This window comes from Pituophis catenifer, unplaced genomic scaffold (genome assembly GCF_029215685.1).
Source record: "Pituophis catenifer annectens isolate HBS135680 unplaced genomic scaffold, rPitCat1.0.hap2 SCAF_1, whole genome shotgun sequence".
Classification (NCBI taxonomy): Eukaryota; Metazoa; Chordata; class Lepidosauria; order Squamata; family Colubridae; genus Pituophis; species Pituophis catenifer.
In genome coordinates this window covers 342187668-342194182 of record NW_027256881.1, presented here as the reverse complement: position 1 = coordinate 342194182, position 6515 = coordinate 342187668, and positions in this window count along the sequence as shown.

The following is a 6515-nucleotide window of genomic DNA, read 5'->3' as shown; positions in this document are numbered from 1 at the left end:
TGCTATCATGTCTCCCCTAGTCCTTCTCTTCATTAAACTGGACATAACCCAATTCCAGCAACCATTCTTCATATGTTTTAGCCTCCAGTCCCCCAATCAGGGGTGAAATCCAGCAGGTTCTGACAGGTTCTGGAGAACCGGTAGTGGAAATTTTGAGTAGTTCGGAGAACCAGCAGATACCACCTCCGGCTGGTCCCAGTGTGGGGTGGGAATGGAGATTTTGCAGTATCCTTCCCCTGCCATGCCCACCAGGGGTGGGTTCTAAAATTTTTTACTACCGGTTCTGTGGGCGTGGCTTATTTTGTGGGCGTGGCTTGATGGTCATGTGACAATTATTTAGGATTTAGCAGAAGTACTGGTCTACCAGGCTTTTAACTGCTTGCAGAGCTGTACCAGTCTACCCATTTGTTTTTCGAGCATACTGGTCTACCACCACACTGCCTTTTAACACTGATCAGCTGTAGGGCGGCCCTTTGAAGCCCCGCGGCAAGAGTTTAAACAGTTTTTTCCTTCTAGCCAATCAGCTGGGACTCGGGAGGCACTGAATAGATTGGGGGCAGGGCCAAATAAAAGGTAAGAATAACGCGGGGGGGGGAGAGCCCAGCTCCCGAACAAAGAGAACCAGTTCGGTGATGTCATATCGTCACCACTACCGGCTCGGCCGAACCGGGCCAAACCGGGAGGAACCCACCACTGATGCCCACCAAGCCACGCCCACCAAGCCAGACCACGCCAAGCCCACAAAACCGGTAGTAAAAAAAATTGGATTTCACCGCTGTCCTTAATCAGCTTTGTTGCTCTTCTCTGCACTCCTTCCAGAGTCTCAACATCTTTTTAATATTGTGGTGACCAAAACTAGATGCAGTGGTCTTACAAAGGCATTATAACAATAGCACTTAGACTTATATACAGCTCCATAGTGCTTTACAATACTCTCTGGGCAGTTTATAAAGTCAGCCTCTTGTCTGCAACGATCCAGGTCTTCGTTTTACTGACTTTGGAAGGATGGAACACACACAAACACAGCCAGCCGAGGGTTAAGAAAGTACTTGGCACGCACACAGGTCGTTATCTCAAACTTGGCAGCAATATAATCACCGTCTGCCAAGAGCTTTTACTGCAACAGATAACATAAAATTACATACGCATTGCAAATAGTCCAGCAAAACAATATCCCTTTCGGTAGCTTCAGACGTTGTTCAAGTGACTAGCCAAAGTTCGTTTTTGTTCGTCACGGTGTTTTACCAGCCACCACCCTCTCTTATATAGTCTCTGGGGTGTGGTCCAGTGACTCAGTTCTAATCCCTAGCACGCCTCCTTAACTGCTGCAACCGTTTATCACGCCTTCGTTGGCGTGCATCCGGGAATGACGGCTCTCCTTCGCTCTCATCCGAGACACCTGGCTCCTGGCTAATCTCCTCTCCCTCGGCCGGCACCTGAGACAGTGCCAGAGGGGAGGGGCCTGGAGAGGGAGGCCTGGCTGACTCCTCTTCCTCATGTTCGGAGCTTTCTTCCTCCGATGAGATAGGCTCAGAGGGTGGGGCCACAACAACCCTGAGCTCCCTTAGGATCAAACCCGAGGCTATGGGCAGAGTCAGCCTGCAAATACTGCTTTCTAACCGCTGTGCCACCAGAGTGAATACTGTGTAAAGATGCCCTCCAAAAGCAGAGAAACTTCCTTCTGGAAGATGTTGACTTCTGCAGTCTATGCGGAAGTATGATGCCGATAACCCTAAGAATGATGATAACCAGATTACCACAAATGATAGTCTCTACAAAGGCAGATCATTGCCATCTGGACTGAACAAGGTCAAAATAGTTCAGTGCCATTTTTTTTCAACCTTGGCAGCTTTAAGATGCATGGACTGCAACACCCAGAATTCCTCAGCCAGCCCTTGGCAACCTTTATGAAGTCTGGACTTCAACTCCCAGAATTCCTCAGCCAGCATTTCCGGGAGTTGAAGACCACTCCTCTTAAAGCCGCCAAGGTTGAAAAAAAAATACAGTTTTAAGGGGACATTAATCCTAGGAAAGGGGACACGGTGACTCAGTGGCTAAGAATCTGAGCTTGTCGATCGAAAGGTCGGCAGTTCAGCGGTTCGAATCCCTGGTGCCGCGTAACGGCATGAGCTCCCGTACCTTGTCCCAGCTTCTGCCAACCTAGCAGTTCGAAAGCACGTAAAGAATGCAAGTAGAAAAATAGAGACCACCTTTGGTGGGAAGGGAACAGCGTTCTGTGCGCCTTTGGTGTTTAGTCATGCCGGCACATGACCACGGAGACGTCTTCGGACAGCACTGGCTCTTCGGCTTTGAAACGGAGATGAGCACCGCCCCCTAGAGTCGGGAACAACTAGCACATATGTGCAAGGGGAACCTTTACCTTTACCTTTAATCCTAGACAGGCCTCTGATCTGTGATGGTGATGTCATAAAAAGCAAGGGAAGGCCTCCAGATGGCCCTATCCCCATAACCAAGGAGGGTCAGAATGAAATCAAAGAAGATGATCCAGTAAGAATATCCTTTGCTTCTTTTGTGGATGGCTTCGTTTTCTGTTTGCTTCACGCTTCTCGGTTTCCCCAAATGTGTCCAGATTCCAAACTGAACGCTAACAATCATCAGGAGGCATTCAGGTTAGACAAAAAAAGGGTGGTGGGAACGCGAGTTGAATCTCTCTCTTGAAACCTTTCAAGAGAAGGCTAGAGGTTCATCTGGATTGTCACAGCTTTCTTATTAACAGACCGGTGGGTATCCCAAATCCACATTTCTCAGCAGTCCAGATGGGGTTGGGAAAATTCCAGCCCCATGGAGATATAGGACTCTCTCGGATTGATGGTGGTAGGCTGTGTGGATTCACACATGCCAAAAAAATCCGACGGGCTGCTTAAACAATGTTTGTTGTGTTGGAAGAAATTTCTTGGGTTCGTTTCCCAGCTGGGAAGCAGTCACCAATGCTGAGAAGAAATAGACATGGAAGCCAGCTGCCAGAAAAGGTATCTGAATACCCACCTCCGGCTGGCCCCAGAGTGGGGTGGGAATGGAGATTTTGCAATATCCTTCCCCTAGAATGGGGTGGGAATGGAGATTTTGCAGTATCCTTCCCCTGCCACGCCATGCCCACCAAGCCACACCACGCCCACCAAGCCATGCCCACAGAACCGGTAATAAAAAAATTTGAATTCCATCACCGATTCCATTCCATTCCATTCCACTCCACTCCACTCCATTCCATTCTATTCTTCATTCTAATATTCTGTTCTGTTCTGTTCTGTTCTGTTCTGTTCTGTTCTGTTCTGTTCTGTTCTGTTCTGTTCTGTTCTACTCCACTCCACTCCACTCCACTCCACTCCACTCCACTCCACTCCACTCCATTCCATTCCATTCCATTCCATTCCATTCCATTCTATTCTATTCTATTCTATTCTATTCTATTCTATTCTATTCTATTCTATTCTATTCTATTCTAGCCATGCTAGCTTGGTTAAGCAGACCATCAGATTCTGGCATATGTGAATCCACACAACCTACCACCATCAACCTGGATAAGTCTTATTTTTCCATGGGGCTGAAATTTCACCCAACCTTATCCGGAGCCTCTGAGAAACCTGGATTAGGGGTGCTGGCTGTGGAATTCTGGGAGTCCACAAGTCTTTAAAGTTGCCAAACTTGGAGACTTTCGAACTAGAATCTTAGTCTTATTTGTCAGATTTCTTGAAGGAGTTGGGTGGGTGGGTGGGAAACAGGGCTAGGTTACAGAAGTTTGAATAATTTCTTTTAGGAACCCGTGTATTATAACTTCAGGTTCATGAGCCTCAAGGCCTAGAACAGGGCTCTGCAACCTTAAACACTCCAAGAGCCATTTGGACCCATTTCCCACAGAAAAGAAAACACCGGGAGCCACAAAACCCTTCCCGTGCCTGACTATATCTTGAGCGGCCACAAAACTAGCATATGTAGTTGAATTAAACGTTCTGTTTTCTTCTGAAACTTTTCTTTTCTCGGATTTATCCATAGTTGGTTGGCCTACCAGGGGTTGAAAAGCTCAATAAATCGTGTGCCAGCGGGTGTCGCACATTGGCGGTTGTGACGCATATTTTGAGTGACAGGGAACCACAGCAGAGAGGTGAAAGAGCTACATGCGGCTCCAGAGCCGCAGGTTGCTGACCCGTGGACTAGAATCAGTAGTGGGTTTCAATTACCTTCGCTACCGGTTTGGAACTGTGAGTGCATGCTCACAGAACTCTGTGCATGCACAGAGCGTCCGTGATGACATCCAGACAGGTGGGCGGAACCTCCCGCCACCCCCGCTACCGGTTTGCCCAAACTGGGCCAAACCGGTAGAAACCCACCACTGCCTAGAATTCCTTGATTTTCTTACTTACTGTAGTGGTATGTAGTCTGGATTCCCAGGAGGGAGGGGCTGCAATCCGAAGGGGAAAGAGGCAATAAAACTTAGATAGTTTGGTTGTGAATAAGAGATGTAAGAAGGCTCCTTGCTAGCAATTCTCAGAGTACCAATACAGGTAGTCTCAACTTACAACCATTTCGCTTAGTGACTGTTTAAAGTTACAACAGCACTGAAAAAAGTGGTTTATGACAGTTTTTCACACTTACAACCATTGCAGCATCCCCCCAGGGTCATGATGGGATCAGAATTCAGCCACATGGCAACTGCTGTGCATTGATGACCCTTGCAGTGTCCTAGGGTCATGTGATCACTTTTGGCGACCTTCTGACCAGAAAAGTCAATGGGGCAAGCCAGATTCACTTAACACCTGCGTTATTTAATTAGCAACCACAGTGATTTGCTTACCAACTATGGAAAGAAATGTTGTAAAATGGGGCAAAACTCACATAACAACTGTCTCATGAAGATGATAGATAGATGATAGATAGATAGATAGATAGATAGATAGATAGATAGATAGATAGATAGATGATAGATGATGGATGGATAGATGGATGGATGGATGATGGATGGATAGATAGATGGATAGATGATAGATGGATAGAATGATGGATGGATGGATGGATGGATGGATGGATGATAGACAGACTGTAGAGTACAGTATCTGTGATACAGATACTGTAGATAGATTAGAGATGGGTGGATAGATAGATGATAGATAGATAGATAGATAGATAGATAGATAGATAGATAGATAGATGATAGACAGACAGACAGACAGACAGATACTGTAGAGATAGGGATAGATGGATGGATGGATGGATGGATGGATGGATGGATGGATGGATGGATAGATAGATAGATAGATAGATAGATAGATAGATAGATAGATGGATAGATAGATAATAGATGGATAGATGGATAGATAGATAGATGGATGGATGGATAGATAGATAGATAGATGGATAGATGATAGATGGATAGAATGATGGATGGATGGATGGATGGATGATAGACAGACTGTAGAGTACAGTATCTGTGATACAGATACTGTAGATAGATTAGAGATGGGTGGATAGATAGATGATAGATAGATGATAGATAGATAGATAGATAGATAGATAGATAGATAGATAGATAGATAGATAGATAGATGATAGACAGACAGACAGACAGATACTGTAGAGATAGGGATAGATGGATGGATGAATGGATAGATAGATAGATAGATAGATAGATAGATAGATAGATGGATAGATAGATAATAGATGGATAGATAGATAATAGATGGATAGATGGATAGATAGATGGATGGATGGATGGATGGATGGATGGATAGATGATAGATGGATAGAATGATGGATGGATGGATAGATAGATAGATAGATAGATAGATAGATAGATGGATAGATAGATAATAGATGGATAGATGGATAGAATGATGGATGGATGGATGGATGATAGACAGACTGTAGAGTACAGTATCTGTGATACAGATACTGTAGATAGATTAGAGATGGGTGGATAGATAGATGATAGATAGATAGATAGATAGATAGATAGATAGATAGATAGATGATAGACAGACAGACAGATACTGTAGAGATAGGGATAGATGGATGGATGAATGGATAGATAGATAGATAGATAGATAGATAGATAGATAGATAGATAGATGGATGGATGGATAGATAGATAATAGATGGATAGATGGATAGATGGATAGATAGATGGATGGATGGATGGATGGATGGATAGATAGATGGATAGATGATAGATGGATAGAAGGATGGATGGATGGATAGATAGATAGATAGATGGATAGATAGATAATAGATGGATAGATGGATAGATGGATAGATGGATAGATGGATAGATGGATAGATGGATAGATGGATAGATGGATAGATAGATGGATGGATGGATGGATGGATAGATAGATGGATAGATGATAGATGGATAGAATGATGGATGGATGGATGGATGATAGACAGACTGTAGAGTACAGTATCTGTGATACAGATACTGTAGATAGATTGTAGAGATGGGTGGATAGATGATAGATAGATAGATAGATAGATAGATAGATAGATAGATAGATAGATAGATA